Below are 27,817 nucleotides of genomic sequence, written 5' to 3'. Positions count from 1 at the left end.
GAAGACAACCTGGAGGCAGAAGATTTCTAGGAGGTAATTTCGAAGCATTGATTGCTGAGAAGATATTCTGCAACACCGCACTGTCACGAAGACATTCTGGAGAGAAACGGTGACATAACGTATCTTGAGGCAATGAATGCCAATAAGATATTTAGTGACACGTCACTGTCACAAAGACACCCTGGAGGCAGAAAGATCCAAGAGGATATTTCGATTAGAATAGAAAGTGTTTCTTACATTTGGAAAGAATCTATGTAGAAGCTCTCAAGTAAAAGGTAGCAGAAACATAGAATAATTAAAAAAACATTAAAAACATGCATGTTCTAACCATGCAAGAGTTTCATATTGTTTCATAAAATCAACACATCAAAATCAACCTTTGCACTGCACCTCTCCTATTTGTATAGAAAGTGTTCCTCAAATTTGGAAAGAATCCATGTAGCAGTTCTCCGGATAAAGGTAGCATACTTTTGAATGACATATTTTGACATTAAAAATGTTGCCTTCCCCCAAATAATTATTTGATGTCTGAAAAAAGTATCAGCAGTGCTACCTCTACCCGTCCAAGTCATTCATCTGTTCAAAACTGCCAAAACTTGGAAGGTGACATGGACAGGAATACCATGATGCTCTTGGATCATACATTGGCAGAAAAGCTTTTAACACTAAACTGAACAAGGGTAACCTCGACTCATTCAAACAATATTTGTTCCGAAAATACACATATCAAAATCAACATTTGTACTGCACCTCTCATATTTGTATAGAAAGTGTTTCTCACATTTGGAAAGTATCCATGCAGCAGTTCTCAAGTAAAAGCTAGCACAAACATAGAATTAAAAACAACATTCTAGGTTCAAAATATGCAAAAAATCATACTGTTTAATAAAATACATATATGAAAATCAACATTTGCACTGCACCTCTTCTATTAGTATAGAGAGAGTTTCTTACATTTGGAAAGAATCCATGTGGGAGCTCTCAAGTAAAAGGTAGCACAAACAAAGAATAATTAAAGAAACACATTCTATGTTCAAAACATTTTCAAGAATTTCATATTGTTTCATAAAATCAACATATCAAAATCAACTTTTGCAATACATCTCCCTAACTGATATCTCAAGTCAAAGGTCGCACAATGTTGAATTAAAAATCCCATTCTCAGTTAAAAACATGTAAAAAATCATATTGTTTCATAAAATATACATATCAAAATCAACATTTGCAATGCAACACTCCCATTTGTATGGAAAGTGTTCCTCGAATTGGAAAAAATCCATACAGGAGCTCTCAAGTAAAAGGTAGCACAAACATAGAATTTAAACCACATTCTGTATTCAAAACATGTGAAAATTTCATATCGTTTCATAAAATAAACATATCAAAATCAACCTTTGCACGACATCTCTCCAATTAATATATCAAGTTAAAGGTCGAACAATGTTGAATAGAAAAACACATTCTAAGTTCAAAACATCTACAAAATCATATTGTTTCATAAAATAAACACACCAAAATCAACCTTTGCACGACATCTCTCCAATTAATATCTGAACTTAAAGGTCGCACAACGATGAATTAAAATAAAACATTCTAAGTTCAAAACATGTACAAAATCAAAAAAATACACTTATGAAAATCAAGCTTTGCTCTTCACCTCTCCTATTTGTATAGAAAGTGTTCCTCAAATTTGGAAAGAATCCATGTAGCAGTTCTCCGGTTAAAGGTAGCACAATTTTGAATTAAAATAAAACATTCTAAGTTCAAAACATGTACAAAATCATATTGTTTCATAAAAAAATACACTTATGAAAATCAACCTTTGCTCTTCACCTCTCCTATTTGTATAGAAAGTGTTCCTCAAATTTGGAAAGAATCCATGTAGCAGTTCTCCGATTAAAGGTAGCACAATTTTGAATTCAAAAACACATTCTAAGTTCAAAAATGTACAAAATCATATTCTTTCATAAAATAAACACATCAAAATCAACCTTTGCACTGCATCGCTCCAATTAAGATCTCAAGTTAAAGGTCGCACAATGTTGAATTAAAAAAACCATTCTAAGTTCAAAACAAGTAAATAATCATATTGTTTCATAAAATACACATATCAAAATGAACCATTTCACTGCACTCACACACAAAATGTCTTTGGAAGGACGGACATACGTATATCCTTGGTATGACTTTATCAACCGCCCTTTTAGATTTGGGATATCATTAAAAAAGGAAACATCTAAATTTTTATTATAAAATATGTTTGTATATAGTATTGCAGGGAACGTCATACATTAACACTTAATCACATCACATATCGCATAAAAACAATTACATGACACAGGGTACATGATACATATGGCACATGGCACATCATAAATGTACAATGAATCACATATCACGAAAATACGTTACATGACACATATCACTGGATACATGACACATATGGTACATGGCGCACTTAAAATCAATAACATCGAATATCACAAACATCAACATTACATGACACAGATCACTGGATACATGACACACATGGTACATGGCACATCACACATCACAAATATGCAATTAATCACATCAGATATCACACAAAAATATTACATGACACAGATCACAGGGTACATGACACATCCCAGAAAGAAGTCAGACGTTGTGCTGTCCGTCAAAACAACGTTGGCCCAACGTTGATAGACATCGTTGGTCCAACGTTAGATTACGCCTGTTTTATTACTCAATACCTCCCAGGCTGCTTGAAATGTTTGTACCAATCTGATTACAATATTAGGTATCAAGCAGTAAATTCTGCAAGCTGAATTCACTCTTAACTCTATCCATGAAAGAGTATGTCAATTGTAAGTGCTGTCTTCTGGCAGGGTATTAAAAGATATATTATTTCCCCACGAGTTTGCAAATTAAAAACCATCAGACAATAAGCCCGGCACAAATTGAAACATTTAATTTTCCTTGGCCTTACCTCATACATTCAGCATTGAGAGCAACACTGAGACAGGCAAAATAGTCCATGCATCAGATGTCCTATGATTGATTGCCTTGATCCATTAACAAATATTATGACAGCGACAAAATGACAGTCGAATTCTGGTTTAGGTGACCTTTATTTATTTGTTAAATGACAAGTCAGAACTTGGGCCAAGTGGTTGAGGAACCTTTTCAGTCCTCAAATGAGGAATCAGACGAACTTATCACAGGAATCATCTTCAACCTTATCCATGGTCACTGCTTTTTCCTTTGTAACTGAATAAAACAATGACACAAATATTATAAAATTACAAGGAAAGGGACATATTTTGACATTAAAAAGTTGCCTTCCCCCAAATAATAATTTGATGTCTGAAAAAAATCTCAGCAGTGCTACCTCCACCCGTCCAAGTCATTCAACTGTTCAAAACTGCTAAAACTGGGAAGGTGACATGGACAGTAATACCATGATGCTCTTGGATCATACATTGGCAGAAAAGCTTTTAACACTAAAATGAACAAGGGTAACCTCAACTCATTCAAACAATATTTGTTCCGAAAATACACATATCAAAATCAACATTTGTACTGCACCTCTCATATTTGTATAGAAAGTATTTCTCACATTTGGAAAGAATCCATGCAGCAGTTCTCAAGTAAAAGCTAGCACAAACATAGAATTAAAAACAACATTCTAGGTTCAAAATATGCAAAAATCATACTGTTTAATAAAATACATATATGAAAATCAACATTTGCACTGCACCTCTTCTATTAGTATAGAGAGAGTTTCTTTCATTTGGAAAGAATCCATGTGGGAGCTCTCAAGTAAAAGGTAGCACAAACATAGAATAATTAAAGAAAAACATTCTATGTTCAAAACATTTTCAAGAATTTCATATTGTTTCATAAAATCAACATATCAAAATCAACTTTTGCAATACATCTCTCCAACTGATATCTCAAGTCAAAGGTCGCACAATGTTGAATTAAAAAAAAACATTCTCAGTTAAAAACATGTAAAAAATCATATTGTTTCATAAAATATACATATCAAAATCAACATTTGGAATGCACCACTCCCATTTGTATGGAAAGTGTTCCTCGAATTGGAAAGAATCCATACAGGAGCTCTCAAGTAAAAGGTAGCACAAACATAGAATTTAAAACAACATTCTGTATTCAAAACATGTGAAAATTTCATATTGTTTCATAAAATATACATATCAAAATCAACATTTGCAATGCACCACTCCCATTTGTATGGAAAGTGTTCCTCGAATTGGAAAGAATCCATACAGGAGCTCTCAAGTAAAAGGTAGCACCAACATAGAATTTAAAACAACATTCTGTATTCAAAACATGTGAAAATTTCATATTGTTTCATAAAATATACATATCAAAATCAACATTTGCAATGCACCACTCCCATTTGTATGGAAAGTGTTCCTCGAATTGGAAAGAATCCATACAGGAACTCTCAAGTAAAAGGTAGCACAAACATAGAATTTAAAACAACATTCTGTATTCAAAACATGTGAAAATTTCATATCGTTTCATAAAATAAACATATGAAAAGCAACCTTTGCACGACATCTCTCCAATTAATATATCAAGTTAAAGGTCGAACAATGTTGAATAGAAAAACACATTCTAAGTTCAAAACATCTACATCATACATCACACATCACACATGGTACATCACACATCACACATCACACATATAAAAATAATCGCATTGCATATAAAAAAAACCCAAAGCATTCCATGAGACATATGACAGGATACATGACACATATGTCATATGGCAAATCACGTATTTACAAATAATCATATCACATATCACATATCACATATCACAAACGAAAATATTACATGACACAGATCACTGGATACATGACACATATTGTACATGGCACATCACACATTACAAATATGCAATTAATCACATCAGATATCACAAAAAATATTACACGGCACAGATCACAGGGTACATGACACATCCCAGAAAGAAGTCAGACGTTGTGCCGTCCGTCAAAACAACGTTGGCCCAACGTTGATAGACATCGTTGGTCCAACGTTAGATTACGCCTGTTTTATTACTCAATACCTCCCAGGCAGCTTGAAATGTTTGTACCAATCTGATTAAAATATCAGGTATCAAGCAGTAAATTCTGCAAGCTGAATTCACTCTGAACTCTATCCATGAAAGAGCCAGCAATTAAATGTGCTGTCTTCTGGCAGGGTACCTCGGTATACATAGTTTCAAATACGGCCAAGACAAAATTCAAAATGGTTATAATTACATGCATAATTTCGTGATATAATATTTACTTTCCAAAACATCTTTCAAGACTATGTGCAAATTGTTCACAAATGTTTCAACACTATTAAAAGATGTATTATTTCCCCACGAGTTTGCAAATTAAAAACCATCAGACAATAAGCCCGGCACAAATTGAAACATTTAATTTTCCTTGGCCTTACCTCATACATTCAGCATTGAGAGCAACACTGAGACAGGCAAAATAGTCCATGCATCAGATGTCCTATGATTGATTGCCTTGATCCATTAACAAATATTATGACAGCGACAAAATGACAGTCGAATTCTGGTTTAGGTGACCTTTATTTATTTGTTAAATGACAAGTCAGAACTTGGGCCAAGTGGTTGAGGAACCTTTTCAGTCCTCAAATGAGGAATCAGACGAACTTATCACAGGGATGATCTCCAACCTTATCCATGGTCACTGCTTTTTCCTTGGTAACTGAATAAAACAATGACACAAATATTATAAAATTACAAGGAAAGGGACATATTTTGACATTAAAAAGTTGCCTTCCCCCAAATAATAATTTGATGTCTGAAAAAAATCTCAGCAGTGCTACCTCCACCCGTCCAAGTCATTCAACTGTTCAAAACTGCTTAAACTGGGAAGGTGACATGGACAGGAATACCATGATGCTCTTGGATCATACATTGGCAGAAAAGCTTTTAACACTAAAATGAACAAGGGTAACCTCAACTCATTCAAACAATATTTGTTCCGAAAATACACATATCAAAATCAACATTTGTACTGCACCTCTCATATTTGTATAGAAAGTATTTCTCACATTTGGAAAGAATCCATGCAGCAGTTCTCAAGTAAAAGCTAGCACAAACATAGAATTTAAAACAACATTCTGTATTCAAAACATGTGAAAATTTCATATCGTTTCATAAAATAAACACACCAAAATCAACCTTTGCCCGACATCTCTCCAATTAATATCTGAACTTAAAGGTCGCACAATGATGAATTAAAATAAAACATTCTATGTTCAAAACATGTACAAAATCATATTGTTTCATAAAAAATACACTTATGAAAATCAACCTTTGCTCTTCACCTCTCCTATTTGTATATATAGAAAGTGTTCCTCAAATTTGGAAAGAATCCATGTAGCAGTTCTCCGGTTAAAGGTAGCACAATTTTGAATTAAAAAACACATTCTAAGTTCAAAACATGTACAAAATCATATTCTTTCATAAAATAAACACACCAAAATCAACCTTTGCACTGCATCTCTCCAATTAATATCTCAAGTTAAAGGTCGCACAATGTTGAATTAAAAAAAACACATTCTAAGTTCAAAACAAGTAAAAAATCATATTGTTTCATAAAATACACATATCAAAATGAACCTTTCCACTGCACTCACACACAAAATGTCTTTGGAAGGACGGACATACGTATATCCTTGGTATGACTTTATCAACCGCCCTTTTAGATTTGGGATATCATTAAAAAAGGAAACATCTAAATTTTTATTATAAAAGATGTTTGTATATATTATTGCATGGAACATCATACATTAACACTTAATCACATCACATATCGCATAAAAAAAATTACATGACACCGATCAAAGGGTACATGACACATATGGCACATGGCACCTCATAAATGTACAATGAATCAAATATCACGAAAATAAGCTACATGACACATATCACTGGATACATGACACATATGGTACATGACACATTTAAAATCAATCACATCGCATATCACAAACATAAACATTACATGACACAGATCACTGGATACATAACACACATGGTACATGGTACATCACACATCACACATATAAAATTAATCGCATTGCATATAAAAAAAGAAGCATTCCATGAGACATATGACAGGATTCATGACACATATGTCACATGGCAAATCACGTATTTACAAATAATCATATCACATATTACATATCACAAACGAAAACATTACATGACACAGATCACAGGATACATGACACATATGGTACATGGCACATTTAAAATCAATCACATTGCATATCACAAACATAAACATTACATGACACAGATCACTGGATACATAACACACATGGTACATGGTACATCACACATATAAAATTAATCGCATTGCATATAAAAAACACACCAAAGCATTCCATGAGACATATGACAGGATACATGACACATATGTCACATTGCAAATCACGTATATACAAATAATCATATCACATATCACAAACGAAAATATCACATGACACAGATCACAGGATACATGACACATATGGTACATGGCACATCACACATCACAAATATGCAATTAATCACATCAGATATCACAAAAAAATATTACACGGCAAAGATCACAGGGTACATGACACATCCCAGAAAGAAGTCAGACGTTGTGCCGTCCGTCAAAACAACGTTGGCCCAACGTTAGATTACGCCTGTTTTATTACTCAATACCTCCCAGGCAGCTTGAAATGTTTGTACCAATCTGATTAAAATATCAGGTATCAAGCAATAAATTCCGCAAGCTGAATTCACTCTTAACTCTATCCATGAAAGAGCATGTCAATTAAATGTGCTGTCTTCTGGCAGGGTACCTCGGTATACATAGTTTCAAATACGGCCAAGACAAAATTCAAAATGGTTATAATTACATGCATAATTTCGTGATATAATATTTACTTTCCAAAACATCTTTCAAGACTATGTGCAAATTGTTCACAAATGTTTCAACGCTATTAAAAGATATATTATTTCCCCACGAGTTTGCAAATTAAAAACCATCAGACAATAAGCCCGGCACAAATTGAAACATTTAATTTTCCTTGGCCTTACCTCATACATTCAGCATTGAGAGCAACACTGAGACAGGCAAAATAGTCCATGCATCAGATGTCCTATGATTGATTGCCTTGATCCATTAACAAATATTATGACAGCGACAAAATGACAGTCGAATTCTGGTTTAGGTGACCTTTATTTATTTGTTAAATGACAAGTCAGAACTTGGGCCAAGTGGTTGAGGAACCTTTTCAGTCCTCAAATGAGGAATCAGACGAACTTATCACAGGGATGATCTCCAACCTTATCCATGGTCACTGCTTTTTCCTTGGTAACTGAATAAAACAATGACACAAATATTATAAAATTACAAGGAAAGGGACATATTTTGACATTAAAAAGTTGCCTTCCCCCAAATAATAATTTGATGTCTGAAAAAAATCTCAGTAGTGCTACCTCCACCCGTCCAAGTCATTCAACTGTTCAAAACTGCTAAAACTGGGAAGGTGACATGGACAGGAATACCATGATGCTCTTGGATCATACATTGGCAGAAAAGCTTTTAACACTAAAATGAACAAGGGTAACCTCAACTCATTCAAACAATATTTGTTCCGAAAATACACATATCAAAATCAACATTTGTACTGCACCTCTCATATTTGTATAGAAAGTATTTCTCACATTTGGAAAGAATCCATGCAGCAGTTCTCAAGTAAAAGCTAGCACAAACATAAACTTAAAAACAACATTCTAGGTTCAAAATATGCAAAAATCATACTGTTTAATAAAATACATATATGAAAATCAACATTTGCACTGCACCTCTTCTATTAGTATAGAAAGAGTTTCTTTCATTTGGAAAGAATCCATGTGGGAGCTCTCAAGTAAAAGGTAGCACAAACATAGCATAATTAAAGAAAAACATTCTATGTTCAAAACATTTTCAAGAAATTCATAATGTTTCATAAAATCAACATATCAAAATCAACTTTTGCAATACATCTCTCCAGCTGATATCTCAAGTCAAAGGTCGCACAATGTTGAATTAAAAAAACCATTCTCAGTTAAAAACATGTAAAAAATCATATTGTTTCATAAAATATACATATCAAAATCAACATTTGCAATGCACCACTCCCATTTGTATGGAAAGTGTTCCTCGAATTGGAAAGAATCCATACAGGAGCTCTCAAGTAAAAGGTAGCACAAACATAGAATTTAAAACAACATTCTGTATTCAAAACATGTGAAAATTTCATATTGTTTCATAAAATAAACACACCAAAATCAACCTTTGCCCGACATCTCTCCAATTAATATCTGAACTTAAAGGTCGCACAATGATGAATTAAAATAAAACATTCTATGTTCAAAACATGTACAAAATCATATTGTTTCATAAAAAATACACTTATGAAAATCAACCTTTGCTCTTCACCTCTCCTATTTGTATAGAAAGTGTTCCTCAAATTTGGAAAGAATCCATGTAGCAGTTCTCCGGTTAAAGGTAGCACAATTTTGAATTAAAAAACACATTCTAAGTTCAAAACATGTACAAAATCATATTCTTTCATAAAATAAACACACCAAAATCAACCTTTGCACTGCATCTCTCCAATTAATATCTCAAGTTAAAGGTCGCACAATGTTGAATTAAAAAAACACATTCTAAGTTCAAAACAAGTAAAAAATCATATTGTTTCATAAAATACACATATCAAAATGAACCTTTCCACTGCACTCACACACAAAATGTCTTTGGAAGGACGGACATACGTATATCCTTGGTATGACTTTATCAACCGCCCTTTTAGATTTGGGATATCATTAAAAAAGGAAACATCTAAATTTTTATTATAAAAGATGTTTGTATATATTATTGCATGGAACATCATACATTAACACTTAATCACATCACATATCGCATAAAAAAAATTATTTGACACAGATCAAAGGGTACATGACACATATGGCACATGGCACATCATAAATGTACAATGAATCCAATATCACGAAAATACGTTACATGACACATATCACTGGATACATGACACATATGGTACATGGCACATTTAAAATCAATCACATCGCATATCACAAACATAAACATTACATGACACAGATCACTGGATACATAACACACATGGTACATGGTACATCACACATCACACATATAAAATTAATCGCATTGCATATAAAAAAAACACCAAAGCATTCCATGAGACATATGACAGGATACATGACACATATGTCACATGGCAAATCACGTATTTACAAATAATCATATCACATATTACATATCACAAACGAAAACATTACATGACACAGATCACTGGATACATGACACATATGGTACATGGCACATTTAAAATCAATCACATTGCATATCACAAACATAAACATTACATGACACAGATCACTGGATACATAACACACATGGTACATGGTACATCACACATCACACATATAAAATTAATCGTATTGCATATAAAAAAACCACCAAAGCATTCCATGAGACATATGACAGGATACATGACACATATGTCACATGGCAAATCACGTATATACAAATAATCATATCACATATCACAAACGAAAATATTACATGACACAGATCACTGGATACATGACACATATGGTACATGGCACATCACACATCACAAATATGCAATTAATCACATCAGATATCACACAAAAATATTACACGGCACAGATCACAGGGTACATGACACATCCCAGAAAGAAGTCAGACGTTGTGCCGTCCGTCAAAACAACGTTGGCCCAACGTTGATAGACATCGTTGGTCCAACGTTAGATTACGCCTGTTTTATTACTCAATACCTCCCAGGCTGCTTGAAATGTTTGTACCAATCTGATTAAAATATCAGGTATCAAGCAATAAATTCCGCAAGCTGAATTCACTCTTAACTCTATCCATGAAAGAGCATGTCAATTAAATGTGCTGTCTTCTGGCAGGGTACCTCGGTATACATAGTTTCAAATACGGCCAAGACAAAATTCAAAATGGTTATAATTACATGCATAATTTCGTGATATAATATTTACTTTCCAAAACATCTTTCAAGACTATGTGCAAATTGTTCACAAATGTTTCAACGCTATTAAAAGATATATTATTTCCCCACGAGTTTGCAAATTAAAAACCATCAGACAATAAGCCCGGCACAAATTGAAACATTTAATTTTCCTTGGCCTTACCTCATACATTCAGCATTGAGAGCAACACTGAGACAGGCAAAATAGTCCATGCATCAGATGTCCTATGATTGATTGCCTTGATCCATTAACAAATATTATGACAGCGACAAAATGACAGTCGAATTCTGGTTTAGGTGACCTTTATTTATTTGTTAAATGACAAGTCAGAACTTGGGCCAAGTGGTTGAGGAACCTTTTCAGTCCTCAAATGAGGAATCAGACGAACTTATCACAGGGATGATCTCCAACCTTATCCATGGTCACTGCTTTTTCCTTGGTAACTGAATAAAACAATGACACAAATATTATAAAATTACAAGGAAAGGGACATATTTTGACATTAAAAAGTTGCCTTCCCCCAAATAATAATTTGATGTCTGAAAAAAATCTCAGTAGTGCTACCTCCACCCGTCCAAGTCATTCAACTGTTCAAAACTGCTTAAACTGGGAAGGTGACATGGACAGGAATACCATGATGCTCTTGGATCATACATTGGCAGAAAAGCTTTTAACACTAAAATGAACAAGGGTAACCTCAACTCATTCAAACAATATTTGTTCCGAAAATACACATATCAAAATCAACATTTGTACTGCACCTCTCATATTTGTATAGAAAGTATTTCTCACATTTGGAAAGAATCCATGCAGCAGTTCTCAAGTAAAAGCTAGCACAAACATAGAATTAAAAACAACATTCTAGGTTCAAAATATGCAAAAATCATACTGTTTAATAAAATACATATATGAAAATCAACATTTGCACTGCACCTCTTCTATTAGTATAGAAAGAGTTTCTTTCATTTGGAAAGAATCCATGTGGGAGCTCTCAAGTAAAAGGTAGCACAAACATAGCATAATTAAAGAAAAACATTCTATGTTCAAAACATTTTCAAGAAATTCATAATGTTTCATAAAATCAACATATCAAAATCAACTTTTGCAATACATCTCTCCAGCTGATATCTCAAGTCAAAGGTCGCACAATGTTGAATTAAAAAAAACATTCTCAGTTAAAAACATGTAAAAAATCATATTGTTTCATAAAATATACATATCAAAATCAACATTTGCAATGCACCACTCCCATTTGTATGGAAAGTGTTCCTCGAATTGGAAAGAATCCATACAGGAGCTCTCAAGTAAAAGGTAGCACAAACATAGAATTTAAAACAACATTCTGTATTCAAAACATGTGAAAATTTCATATTGTTTCATAAAATAAACACACCAAAATCAACCTTTGCCCGACATCTCTCCAATTAATATCTGAACTTAAAGGTCGCACAATGATGAATTAAAATAAAACATTCTAAGTTCAAAACATGTACAAAATCATATTGTTTCATAAAAAATACACTTATGAAAATCAACCTTTGCTCTTCACCTCTCCTATTTGTATAGAAAGTGTTCCTCAAATTTGGAAAGAATCCATGTAGCAGTTCTCCGGTTAAAGGTAGCACAATTTTGAATTAAAAAACACATTCTAAGTTCAAAACATGTACAAAATCATATTCTTTCATAAAATAAACACACCAAAATCAACCTTTGCACTGCATCTCTCCAATTAATATCTCAAGTTAAAGGTCGCACAATGTTGAATTAAAAAAAACACATTCTAAGTTCAAAACAAGTAAAAAATCATATTGTTTCATAAAATACACATATCAAAATGAACCTTTCCACTGCACTCACACACAAAATGTCTTTGGAAGGACGGACATACATATATCCTTGGTATGACTTTATCAACCGCCCTTTTAGATTTGGGATATCATTAAAAAAGGAAACATCTAAATTTTTATTATAAAAGATGTTTGTATATATTATTGCATGGAACATCATACATTAACACTTAATCACATCACATATCGCATAAAAAAAATTATTTGACACAGATCAAAGGGTTCATGACACATATGGCACATGGCACATCATAAATGTACAATGAATCCAATATCACGAAAATACGTTACATGACACATATCACTGGATACATGACACATATGGTACATGGCACATTTAAAATCAATCACATCGCATATCACAAACATAAACATTACATGACACAGATCACTGGATACATAACACACATGGTACATGGTACATCACACATCACACATATAAAATTAATCGCATTGCATATAAAAAAAACACCAAAGCATTCCATGAGACATATGACAGGATACATGACACATATGTCACATGGCAAATCACGTATTTACAAATAATCATATCACATATTACATATCACAAACGAAAACATTACATGACACAGATCACTGGATACATGACACATATGGTACATGGCACATTTAAAATCAATCACATTGCATATCACAAACATAAACATTACATGACACAGATCACTGGATACATAACACACATGGTACATGGTACATCACACATCACACATATAAAATTAATCGTATTGCATATAAAAAAACCACCAAAGCATTCCATGAGACATATGACAGGATACATGACACATATGTCACATGGCAAATCACGTATATACAAATAATCATATCACATATCACAAACGAAAATATTACATGACACAGATCACAGGATACATGACACATATGGTACATGGCACATCACACATCACAAATATGCAATTAATCACATCAGATATCACACAAAAATATTACACGGCACAGATCACAGGGTACATGACACATCCCAGAAAGAAGTCAGACGTTGTGCCGTCCGTCAAAACAACGTTGGCCCAACGTTGATAGACATCGTTGGTCCAACGTTAGATTACGCCTGTTTTATTACTCAATACCTCCCAGGCTGCTTGAAATGTTTGTACCAATCTGATTAAAATATCAGGTATCAAGCAATAAATTCCGCAAGCTGAATTCACTCTTAACTCTATCCATGAAAGAGCATGTCAATTAAATGTGCTGTCTTCTGGCAGGGTACCTCGGTATACATAGTTTCAAATACGGCCAAGACAAAATTCAAAATGGTTATAATTACATGCATAATTTCGTGATATAATATTTACTTTCCAAAACATCTTTCAAGACTATGTGCAAATTGTTCACAAATGTTTCAACGCTATTAAAAGATATATTATTTCCCCACGAGTTTGCAAATTAAAAACCATCAGACAATAAGCCCGGCACAAATTGAAACATTTAATTTTCCTTGGCCTTACCTCATACATTCAGCATTGAGAGCAACACTGAGACAGGCAAAATAGTCCATGCATCAGATGTCCTATGATTGATTGCCTTGATCTATTAACAAATATTATGACAGCGACAAAATGACAGTCGAATTCTGGTTTAGGTGACCTTTATTTATTTGTTAAATGACAAGTCAGAACTTGGGCCAAGTGGTTGAGGAACCTTTTCAGTCCTCAAATGAGGAATCAGACGAACTTATCACAGGGATGATCTCCAACCTTATCCATGGTCACTGCTTTTTCCTTGGTAACTGAATAAAACAATGACACAAATATTATAAAATTACAAGGAAAGGGACATATTTTGACATTAAAAAGTTGCCTTCCCCCAAATAATAATTTGATGTCTGAAAAAAATCTCAGTAGTGCTACCTCCACCCGTCCAAGTCATTCAACTGTTCAAAACTGCTAAAACTGGGAAGGTGACATGGACAGGAATACCATGATGCTCTTGGATCATACATTGGCAGAAAAGCTTTTAACACTAAAATGAACAAGGGTAACCTCAACTCATTCAAACAATATTTGTTCCGAAAATACACATATCAAAATCAACATTTGTACTGCACCTCTCATATTTGTATAGAAAGTATTTCTCACATTTGGAAAGAATCCATGCAGCAGTTCTCAAGTAAAAGCTAGCACAAACATAGAATTAAAAACAACATTCTAGGTTCAAAATATGCAAAAATCATACTGTTTAATAAAATACATATATGAAAATCAACATTTGCACTGCACCTCTTCTATTAGTATAGAGAGAGTTTCTTTCATTTGGAAAGAATCCATGTGGGAGCTCTCAAGTAAAAGGTAGCACAAACATAGCATAATTAAAGAAAAACATTCTATGTTCAAAACATTTTCAAGAAATTCATAATGTTTCATAAAATCAACATATCAAAATCAACTTTTGCAATACATCTCTCCAGCTGATATCTCAAGTCAAAGGTCGCACAATGTTGAATTAAAAAAACCATTCTCAGTTAAAAACATGTAAAAAATCATATTGTTTCATAAAATATACATATCAAAATCAACATTTGCAATGCACCACTCCCATTTGTATGGAAAGTGTTCCTCGAATTGGAAAGAATCCATACAGGAGCTCTCAAGTAAAAGGTAGCACAAACATAGAATTTAAAACAACATTCTGTATTCAAAACATGTGAAAATTTCATATTGTTTCATAAAATAAACACACCAAAATCAACCTTTGCCCGACATCTCTCCAATTAATATCTGAACTTAAAGGTCGCACAATGATGAATTAAAATAAACATTCTAAGTTCAAAACATGTACAAAATCATATTGTTTCATAAAAAATACACTTATGAAAATCAACCTTTGCTCTTCACCTCTCCTATTTGTATAGAAAGTGTTCCTCAAATTTGGAAAGAATCCATGTAGCAGTTCTCCGGTTAAAGGTAGCACAATTTTGAATTAAAAAACACATTCTAAGTTCAAAACATGTACAAAATCATATTCTTTCATAAAATAAACACACCAAAATCAACCTTTGCACTGCATCTCTCCAATTAATATCTCAAGTTAAAGGTAGCACAATGTTGAATTAAAAAAACACATTCTAAGTTCAAAACAAGTAAAAAATCATATTGTTTCATAAAATACACATATCAAAATGAACCTTTCCACTGCACTCACACACAAAATGTCTTTGGAAGGACGGACATACGTATATCCTTGGTATGACTTTATCAACCGCCCTTTTAGATTTGGGATATCATTAAAAAAGGAAACATCTAAATTTTTATTATAAAAGATGTTTGTATATATTATTGCATGGAACATCATACATTAACACTTAATCACATCACATATCGCATAAAAAAAATTACATGACACAGATCAAAGGGTACATGACACATATGGCACATGGCACATCATAAATGTACAATGAATCCAATATCACGAAAATACGTTACATGACACATATCACTGGATACATGACACATATGGTACATGGCACATTTAAAATCAATCACATCGCATATCACAAACATAAACATTACATGACACAGATCACTGGATACATAACACACATGGTACATGGTACATCACACATCACACATATAAAATTAATCGCATTGCATATAAAAAAAACACCAAAGCATTCCATGAGACATATGACAGGATACATGACACATATGTCACATGGCAAATCACGTATTTACAAATAATCATATCACATATTACATATCACAAACGAAAACATTACATGACACAGATCACTGGATACATGACACATATGGTACATGGCACATTTAAAATCAATCACATTGCATATCACAAACATAAACATTACATGACACAGATCACTGGATACATAACACACATGGTACATGGTACATCACACATCACACATATAAAATTAATCGTATTGCATATAAAAAAACCACCAAAGCATTCCATGAGACATATGACAGGATACATGACACATATGTCACATGGCAAATCACGTATATACAAATAATCATATCACATATCACAAACGAAAATATTACATGACACAGATCACAGGATACATGACACATATGGTACATGGCACATCACACATCACAAATATGCAATTAATCACATCAGATATCACACAAAAATATTACACGGCACAGATCACAGGGTACATGACACATCCCAGAAAGAAGTCAGACGTTGTGCCGTCCGTCAAAACAACGTTGGCCCAACGTTGATAGACATCGTTGGTCCAACGTTAGATTACGCCTGTTTTATTACTCAATACCTCCCAGGCTGCTTGAAATGTTTGTACCAATCTGATTAAAATATCAGGTATCAAGCAATAAATTCCGCAAGCTGAATTCACTCTTAACTCTATCCATGAAAGAGCATGTCAATTAAATGTGCTGTCTTCTGGCAGGGTACCTCGGTATACATAGTTTCAAATACGGCCAAGACAAAATTCAAAATGGTTATAATTACATGCATAATTTCGTGATATAATATTTACTTTCCAAAACATCTTTCAAGACTATGTGCAAATTGTTCACAAATGTTTCAACGCTATTAAAAGATATATTATTTCCCCACGAGTTTGCAAATTAAAAACCATCAGACAATAAGCCCGGCACAAATTGAAACATTTAATTTTCCTTGGCCTTACCTCATACATTCAGCATTGAGAGCAACACTGAGACAGGCAAAATAGTCCATGCATCAGATGTCCTATGATTGATTGCCTTCATCCATTAACAAATATTATGACAGCGACAAAATGACAGTCGAATTCTGGTTTAGGTGACCTTTATTTATTTGTTAAATGACAAGTCAGAACTTGGGCCAAGTGGTTGAGGAACCTTTTCAGTCCTCAAATGAGGAATCAGACGAACTTATCACAGGAATCAACTTCAACCTTATCCATGGTCACTGCTTTTTCCTTTGTAACTGAATAAAACAATGACACAAATATTATAAAATTACAAGGAAAGGGACATATTTTGACATTAAAAAGTTGCCTTCCCCCAAATAATAATTTGATGTCTGAAAAAAATCTCAGTAGTGCTACCTCCACCCGTCCAAGTCATTCAACTGTTCAAAACTGCTAAAACTGGGAAGGTGACATGGACAGTAATACCATGATGCTCTTGGATCATACATTGGCAGAAAAGCTTTTAACACTAAAATGAACAAGGGTAACCTCAACTCATTCAAACAATATTTGTTCCGAAAATACACATATCAAAATCAACATTTGTACTGCACCTCTCATATTTTTATAGAAAGTGTTTCTCACATTTGGAAAGAATCCATGCAGCAGATCTCAAGTAAAAACTAGCACAAACATAGAATTAACAACAACATTCTAGGTTCAAAATATGCAAAAAATCATACTGTTTAATAAAATACATATATGAAAATCAACATTTGCACTGCACCTCTTCTATTAGTATAGAGAGAGTTTCTTACATTTGGAAAGAATCCATGTGGGAGCTCTCAAGTAAAAGGTAGCACAAACATAGAATAATTAAAGAAAAACATTCTATGTTCAAAACATTTTCAAGAATTTCATATTGTTTCATAAAATGAACATATCAAAATCAACTTTTGCAATACATCTCTCCAGCTGATATCTCAAGTCAAAGGTCGCACAATGTTGAATTAAAAAAAAACATTCTCAGTTAAAAACATGTAAAAAATCATATTGTTTCATAAAATATACATATCAAAATCAACATTTGGAATGCACCACTCCCATTTGTATGGAAAGTGTTCCTCGAATTGGAAAGAATCCATACAGGAGCTCTCAAGTAAAAGGTAGCACCAACATAGAATTTAAAACAACATTCTGTATTCAAAACATGTGAAAATTTCATATTGTTTCATAAAATATACATATCAAAATCAACATTTGCAATGCACCACTCCCATTTGTATGGAAAGTGTTCCTCGAATTGGAAAGAATCCATACAGGAGCTCTCAAGTAAAAGGTAGCACAAAAATAGAATTTTAAACAACATTCTGTATTGAAAACATGTGAAAATTTCATATCGTTTCATAAAATAAACATATGAAAAGCAACCTTTGCATGACATCTCTCCAATTAATATATCAAGTTAAAGGTCGAACAATGTTAAATAGAAAAACGCATTCTAAGATCAAAACATCTACATCATACATCATACATCACACATCACACATGGTACATCACACATCACACATCACACATATAAAATTAATCGCATTGCATATAAAAAAAACCCAAAGCATTCCATGAGACATATGACAGGATACATGACACATATGTCATATGGCAAATCACGTATTTACAAATAATCATATCACATATCACATATCACAAACGAAAATATTACATGACACAGATCACAGGATACATGACACATATTGTACATGGCACATCACACATCACAAATATGCAATTAATCACATCAGATATCACAAAAAATATTACACGGCACAGATCACAGGGTACATGACACATCCCAGAAAGAAGTCAGACGTTGTGCCGTCCGTCAAAACAACGTTGGCCCAACGTTGATAGACATCGTTGGTCCAACGTTAGATTACGCCTGTTTTATTACTCAATACCTCCCAGGCTGCTTGAAATGTTTGTACCAATCTGATTAAAATATCAGGTATCAAGCAGTAAATTCTGCAAGCTGAATTCACTCTTAACTCTATCCATGAAAGAGTATGTAAATTAAATGTGCTGTCTTCTGGCAGGGTACCTCGGTATACATAGTTTCAAATACGGCCAAGACAAAATTCAAAATGGTTATTATTACATGCATAATTTCGTGATATAATATTTACTTTCCAAAACAACTTTCAAGACTATGTGCAAATTGTTCACAAATGTTTCAACACTATTAAAAGATATATTATTTCCCCACGAGTTTGCAAATTAAAAACCATCAGACAATAAGCCCGGCACAAATTGAAACATTTAATTTTCCTTGGCCTTACCCAATACATTCAGCATTGAGAGCAACACTGAGACAGGCAAAATAGTCCATGCATCAGATGTCCTATGATTGATTGCCTTGATCCATTAACAAATATTATGACAGCGACAAAATGACAGTCGAATTCTGGTTTAGGTGACCTTTATTTATTTGTTAAATGACAAGTCAGAACTTGGGCCAAGTGGTTGAGGAACCTTTTCAGTCCTCAAATGAGGAATCAGACGAACTTATCACAGGAATCATCTTCAACCTTATCCATGGTCACTGCTTTTTCCTTGGTAACTGAATAAAACAATGACACAAATATTATAAAATTACAAGGAAAGGGACATATTTTGACATTAAAAAGTTGCCTTCCCCCAAATAATAATTTGATGTCTGAAAAAAATCTCAGTAGTGCTACCTCCACCCGTCCAAGTCATTCAACTGTTCAAAACTGCTTAAACTGGGAAGGTGACATGGACAGGAATACCATGATGCTCTTGGATCATACATTGGCAGAAAAGCTTTTAACACTAAAATGAACAAGGGTAACCTCAACTCATTCAAACAATATTTGTTCCGAAAAATACACATATCAAAATCAACATTTGTACTGCACCTCTCATATTTGTATAGAAAGTATTTCTCACATTTGGAAAGAATCCATGCAGCAGTTCTCAAGTAAAAGCTAGCACAAACATAAACTTAAAAACAACATTCTAGGTTCAAAATATGCAAAAATCATACTGTTTAATAAAATACATATATGAAAATCAACATTTGCACTGCACCTCTTCTATTAGTATAGAAAGAGTTTCTTTCATTTGGAAAGAATCCATGTGGGAGCTCTCAAGTAAAAGGTAGCACAAACATAGAATAATTAAAGAAAAACATTCTATGTTCAAAACATTTTCAAGAATTTCATATTGTTTCATAAAATCAACATATCAAAATCAACTTTTGCAATACATCTCTCCAACTGATATCTCAAGTCAAAGGTCGCACAATGTTGAATTAAAAAACCCATTCTCAGTTAAAAACATGTAAAAAATCATATTGTTTCATAAAATATATATATCAAAATCAACATTTGCAATGCACCACTCCCATTTGTATGGAAAGTGTTCCTCGAAGTGGAAAGAATCCATACAGGAGCTCTCAAGTAAAAGGTAGCACAAACATAGAATTTAAAACAACATTCTGTATTCAAAACATGTGAAAATTTCATATTGTTTCATAAAATAAACACACCAAAATCAACCTTTGCCCGACATCTCTCCAATTAATATCTGAACTTAAAGGTCGCACAATGATGAATTAAAATAAAACATTCTAAGTTCAAAACATGTACAAAATCATATTGTTTCATAAAAAATACACTTATGAAAATCAACCTTTGCTCTTCACCTCTCCTATTTGTATAGAAAGTGTTCCTCAAATTTGGAAAGAATCCATGTAGCAGTTCTCCGGTTAAAGGTAGCACAATTTTGAATTAAAAAACACATTCTAAGTTCAAAACATGTACAAAATCATATTCTTTCATAAAATAAACACACCAAAATCAACCTTTGCACTGCATCTCTCCAATTAATATCTCAAGTTAAAGGTAGCACAATGTTGAATTAAAAAAACACATTCTAAGTTCAAAACAAGTAAAAAATCATATTGTTTCATAAAATACACATATCAAAATGAACCTTTCCACTGCACTCACACACAAAATTGTCTTTGGAAGGACGGACATACGTATATCCTTGGTATGACTTTATCAACCGCCCTTTTAGATTTGGGATATCATTAAAAAAGGAAACATCTAAATTTTTATTATAAAAGATGTTTGTATATATTATTGCATGGAACATCATACATTAACACTTAATCACATCACATATCGCATAAAAAAAATTACATGACTCAGATCAAAGGGTACATGACACATATGGCACATGGCACATCATAAATGTACAATGAATCAAATATCACGAAAATACGTTACATGACACATATCACTGGATACATAACACACATGGTACATGGTACATCACACATCACACATATAAAATTAATCGCATTGCATGTAAAAAAAAAGCATTCCATGAGACATATGACAGGATACATGACACATATGTCACATGGCAAATCACGTATTTACAAATAATCATATCACATATTACATATCACAAACGAAAACATTACATGACACAGATCACTGGATACATGACACATATGGTACATGGCACATTTAAAATCAATCACATTGCATATCACAAACATAAACATTACATGACACAGATCACTGGATACATAACACACATGGTACATGGTACATCACACATCACACATCACACATATAAAATTAATCGCATTGCATATCAAAAAAACACCAAAGCATTCCATGAGACATATGACAGGATACATGACACATATGTCACATGGCAAATCACGTATATACAAATAATCATATCACATATCACAAACGAAAATATTACATGACACAGATCACAGGATACATGACACATATGGTACATGGCACATCACACATCACAAATATGCAATTAATCACATCAGATATCACAAAAAAATATTACACGGCACAGATCACAGGGTACATGACACATCCCAGAAAGAAGTCAGACGTTGTGCCGTCCATCAAAACAACGTTGGCCCAACGTTAGATTACGCCTGTTTTATTACTCAATACCTCCCAGGCTGCTTGAAATGTTTGTACCAATCTGATTAAAATATCAGGTATCAAGCAATAAATTCCGCAAGCTGAATTCACTCTTAACTCTATCCATGAAAGAGCATGTCAATTAAATGTGCTGTCTTCTGGCAGGGTACCTCGGTATACATAGTTTCAAATACGGCCAAGACAAAATTCAAAATGGTTATAATTACATGCATAATTTCGTGATATAATATTTACTTTCCAAAACAACTTTCAAGACTATGCGCAAATTGTTCACAAATGTTTCAACACTATTAAAAGATAAATTATTTCCCCACGAGTTTGCAAATTAAAAACCATCAGACAATAAGCCCGGCACAAATTGAAACATTTAATTTTCCTTGGCCTTACCCAATACATTCAGCATTGAGAGCAACACTGAGACAGGCAAAATAGTCCATGCATCGGATGTCCTATGAGTGATTGCCTTGATCCATTAAAAAATATGACAGCAACAAAATGACAATAGAATTCAGGTTTAGGTGACCTCTATCTATTTGTTAAATGACAAGTCAGAACTTGGGCTGAGTGGTTGAGGAGCCTTTACAGTCCTCAAATGAGGAATCAGACGAACTTATCACAGGGATCATCTTCAACCTTATCCATGGTCACTGCATTTGCCTTGGTAACTGAATAAAACAATGACACAAATATTATAAAATTACAAGGAAAGGGACATATTTTGACATTAAAAAGTTGCCTTCCCCCAAATAATAATTTGATGTCTGAAAAATATCTCAGCAGTGCTACGTCCACCCGTCCAAGTCATTCAACTGTTCAAAACTGCTAAAACTGGGAAGGTGACATGGACAAAATATGCAAAAATTCATACTGTTTAATAAAATACATATATGAAAATCAACATTTGCACTGCACCTCTTCTTTTAGTATAGAAATAATTTCTTACATTTGGAAAGAATCCATATGGGAGATCTCAAGTTCTATGTTCAAAACATTTTCAAGAATTTCATATTGTTTCATAAAATCAACATATCAAAATCATCTTTGGCAATACATCTCTCTAACTGATATCTCAAGTCAAAGGTCGCACAATGTTGAATTAAAAAACACATTCTCAGTTAAAAACATGTAAGACATCATATTGTTTCATAAAATCAACATATCAAAATCAATGCACCACTCCCATTTGTATAGAAAGAAACCATGTAGTAGTTCTCAAGTTAAAGGTCTCACAATGTTGAATTAAAAAAACACATGCTGTGTTCAAAACATGCAAAGAATTAGATTGTTTCATAAAATAGACATGTCAAAATCAACATTTTGACCGCACCTCTTCTATTAGTATAGAAAGTGTTTCTCACATTTGAAAAGAATCCATGCAGCAGATCTCAAGTAAAAGGTAGCACAAACATAGCATCAAAACAAAAAATCTGTGTTCAAAACATGCAAAAAATCATATTGTTTCATAAAATACACATATCAAAATTAACATTTGGACCGCACCTCTTCTGTTAGTATAGAAAGTGTTTCTCACACTTGGAAAGAATCCATTTTGCAGCTCTCAAGTAAAAGGTAGCACAAACAGAAAGTAAAAAAAAACATTCTGTGTTCAAAAGATGAAAAATAAAATTTCATATTGTTTCATAAAATGAACATATCAAAATCAACCTTCGCACTGCATCTCTCCAATGAATATAAAAAAGTGTTCCTTAAATTTGAAGAGAACCCATGTGGCAGTTCTCACTTTAAAGGTCGCACAATGTTGGATTAAAAAAAAACACATTCACAACTTGTAAGAAAATAATATTGTTTCATAAAATACACATATCAAAATCAACATTTGGACTGCACCTTTTTTATTAGTATAGAATGTGTTTCTTACATTTGGAAAGAATCCATGTTGCAGCTCTCAAGTAAAAGGTAGCACAAACATGGAAAAAAACGATTCTTTTTTTAAAATGTGAAAAGGAAACCTACAGGCGATATATCTCCTTTTTACTATCCCATCACTCCCATGAAATCCGGTTGAAATGTAGTGATTTTGTACCCATAGGTTTTGTTGATTCAATTGCATACCTAGAATAAGTAAGCATTAGTTTCAAAGAAATACGTAAATATATTGAACCAAATTAACAACTTCACAATCCTAAAACTTTAACGTTTTGACAAGTTATCATTGTGGGCCCTTATTGTGTATTTAAACAGTAATGTCCACGTATTGTCTTCAGATAACACCCATTTTGTGCAGGTGAATCGATCAAAATTATGTGCACAGCACTATAGTGGCAAAAGTGGTTTTTCACCTGCAACTGGTCACGTGGCCACAATACCGCACGTGTTTTCAGCCATACTTGTTAGCAGTCATTAACAAAAAGAAAGAAATTTACGGCCATTTGTCATGCCACGCCTTTCAAATGTGAAACGTGAACGTGCCATCGGCATGTTGCAGACGGGAACGTCCGTAGCTGAAGTCGCAAGGACGATGGGTTGTAGTCGACGGACTGTTTATGATTTACAGACGCGTCTACAGCAAACGGGTACCACCGCTGATCGCCCTCGGCCAGGCCGACCACGTGTGACGTCACATGCAGAGGGTCGTCAGATTGTCTTACATCACCTCCGATTTTTGACGGCTACATCAACCAGAAATGAACTGTTTAGGGGTAGACTGAGTGCGCAAACTGTTCGAATCCGTCTGAGAACAGCTCACCTTCAAGTACGACGGCCATACAGCGGGCCGATTCTGACTCAATTACACAGAAGTCAACGTCAATTGTGGGCATAGCGACACTTACGATGGACTCAGAGGAATTGGAATCAAGTCGTCTTCAGTGATGAATCCCGATTTAATCTTCGATTTGCTGATGGTAGAGCGAGGGTGTGGAGGCGCCGTCATGAACGTTACGCCCAGTGTTGTGTACAGGAAGTTGACAGATTTCGAGGCAGAAGTGTCATGGTGTGGGGTGCTTTCTGTGGCAATGCACGTTCCAGGCTTCTTGTCATCAGTGGCAACCTCAACGCTGCTGCTTACCGCGACCAGGTACTGGCACCAGAACTTCTGCCTTTAATGGCAGCACATGTACCCGGTTTGATCTTCCAACACGACAATGCCAGACCCCATAAAGCAATTTTGACAAGGAATTTCCTTCCGAATGCGGGAGTCAACGTCATGGACTGGCCGTCAAGGTCTCCCGACCTCAATCCCATCGAACACGTCTGGGATGCTCTTGGCAGAAGTCTGCGCACTCTCCAGAACCAACCACAGAATTAGCAAGATCTTGGCACCATTTTGCAGCAACAATGGCGTCGTCTTCCCGATCATGTGTTCACAAGCATCAAAAGGTCCATGCGGAGGCGTTGTGTGGCAGTTGTCAACGCAGATGGTGGCCATACACGCTACTGAACTTGTGTGCCAGCAGATTCTTGTGCTTGGGACTTATGATTTGAACTGTTGATGTTATTACGGAATACCGTAGGTGCTTGGAACAAATCATGGTTACCACCGTTAATTCAAATCCTTCTTGGACATTAATGATTAAAAAGTACCTTCTCTGATACATTTGTCCGTTGTATATCATATATGGGATTACTTTTAAAAATGTGAAGTTTTTAATTTGTCAAAAATATTGAGTGGCACTTCCCAGTCACGAAGACAACCTGGAGTCTGAAGAATTCTAAGAGCACATTTTGAAGCATTGATTGCCAAGAGTATACCAAGTGACACTTCTCTGCCATGAAGACGCCCTGGAGGCAGATTTCTAAGAGAACATTTCGAGGCATTGACTGCTGAGAAGATATTCAGTGACACCTCACTGGGAGGAAGAATGCCCAGAACAGATCTAAGAGGACATTTCGAAGCAATGATTGCAAAGAATGTATTAAGTGGCACTTCTCTGTCACGAAGACACCCTGGGGGTTGAAAAGATCCAATAGGACTGTCACGAAGACACCCTGAAGGCAGACGATTTCTCAGATAACATTTCGAGGCATTGACTGCTGAGATGATATTCAGTGACACGTGGCGCCTCACCGGCACGAATACACCCAGAAGAGATCTAAGAGGACATTTTGAGGCATTGATTGCTAAAAAGATATTCAGTGACTCGTCACTGCCACGAAGACACTCTGGGGGCAGAAGAGATCAAAGTGCATATTTCGAGTCATTGATTGCCATGAATATACCAAGTGACACTTCTCTGTCACGAAGACACTGTAGAAGAGATCTAATAGGACATTTCGAGGCAATGATTGCTAAGAATATATTCAATGATACTTCACTGTCACAAAAGACCCGTGAAGATTCCGGGGTAGAATAGGTCTTCAGCAACCCATGCTTACCGTAAAAGGTGACTCTGCTTGTCGTAAAAGGCGACTAACGGGATCGGGTGGTCAGGCTCGCTGACTTGGTTGATGCATGTCATTGATCCCAATTGCGTGTATCGATGCTCATGATATTAATCACTGGATTGTCTGGTCCAGACTCGATTATTTACAGACAGCCGTCATATAGTCATATGGAATATTGCTGAGTGCGGCGTTCAACAACAAACCAACCAACCACTGTCACAAAGACAGTCCATTAGGACGGTCACGAAGACATCCTGGAGGTATAAGATTTCTATGAGGACATTTCGAGGCATTAATGGCTAAGAAGATATTCAGTGACACTTTACTGTCACGAAGACACCCTGGAGGCAGAAGAGTTTCATGACAACTCGACGCATTCATTACCAAGATTATATTGAGTGGCACTTCTATGTCACGAGGAGACAGCAGAAGAGATCTAAAAGGACATTTCGAGGCAATGATTGCTAAGAATATTTTCAATGACACTTCACTATCACGTAGACACCCTGGGGGCAGAAGAGATCAAAGTGCATATTTTGAGTCATTGATTGCCAAGAATGTACCAAGTGACACTTCCCTGTCATGAAGAGACAGCAGAAGCGATCTAACAGGACATTTCGAGGCAATGATTGTTAAAAATATATTCAATGACACCTCACTGTCACGAAGACACTTTACAGGCAGTGGAGAACATGTTGAGGCATTGATTGCTAAGAACAAATTCAAGTGGCATTTCTCTGTCACGAAGACTCCTTGGATGCAGAAGAGGTTTAAGAGGACATTTCGAGGCATTGATTGCTAAGAATAAAATCAATGACACTTCACTGGCACGAAGACACCCTGGGAGTAGAAACGT

Source organism: Haliotis rufescens, unplaced genomic scaffold (genome assembly GCF_023055435.1).
Source record: "Haliotis rufescens isolate VD_foot unplaced genomic scaffold, xgHalRufe1.0.p SCAF_91, whole genome shotgun sequence".
Lineage (NCBI taxonomy): Eukaryota > Metazoa > Mollusca > Gastropoda > Lepetellida > Haliotidae > Haliotis > Haliotis rufescens.
The sequence above is the reverse complement of the archived record's forward strand: the minus strand, read 5'-3'. Positions refer to the sequence as shown.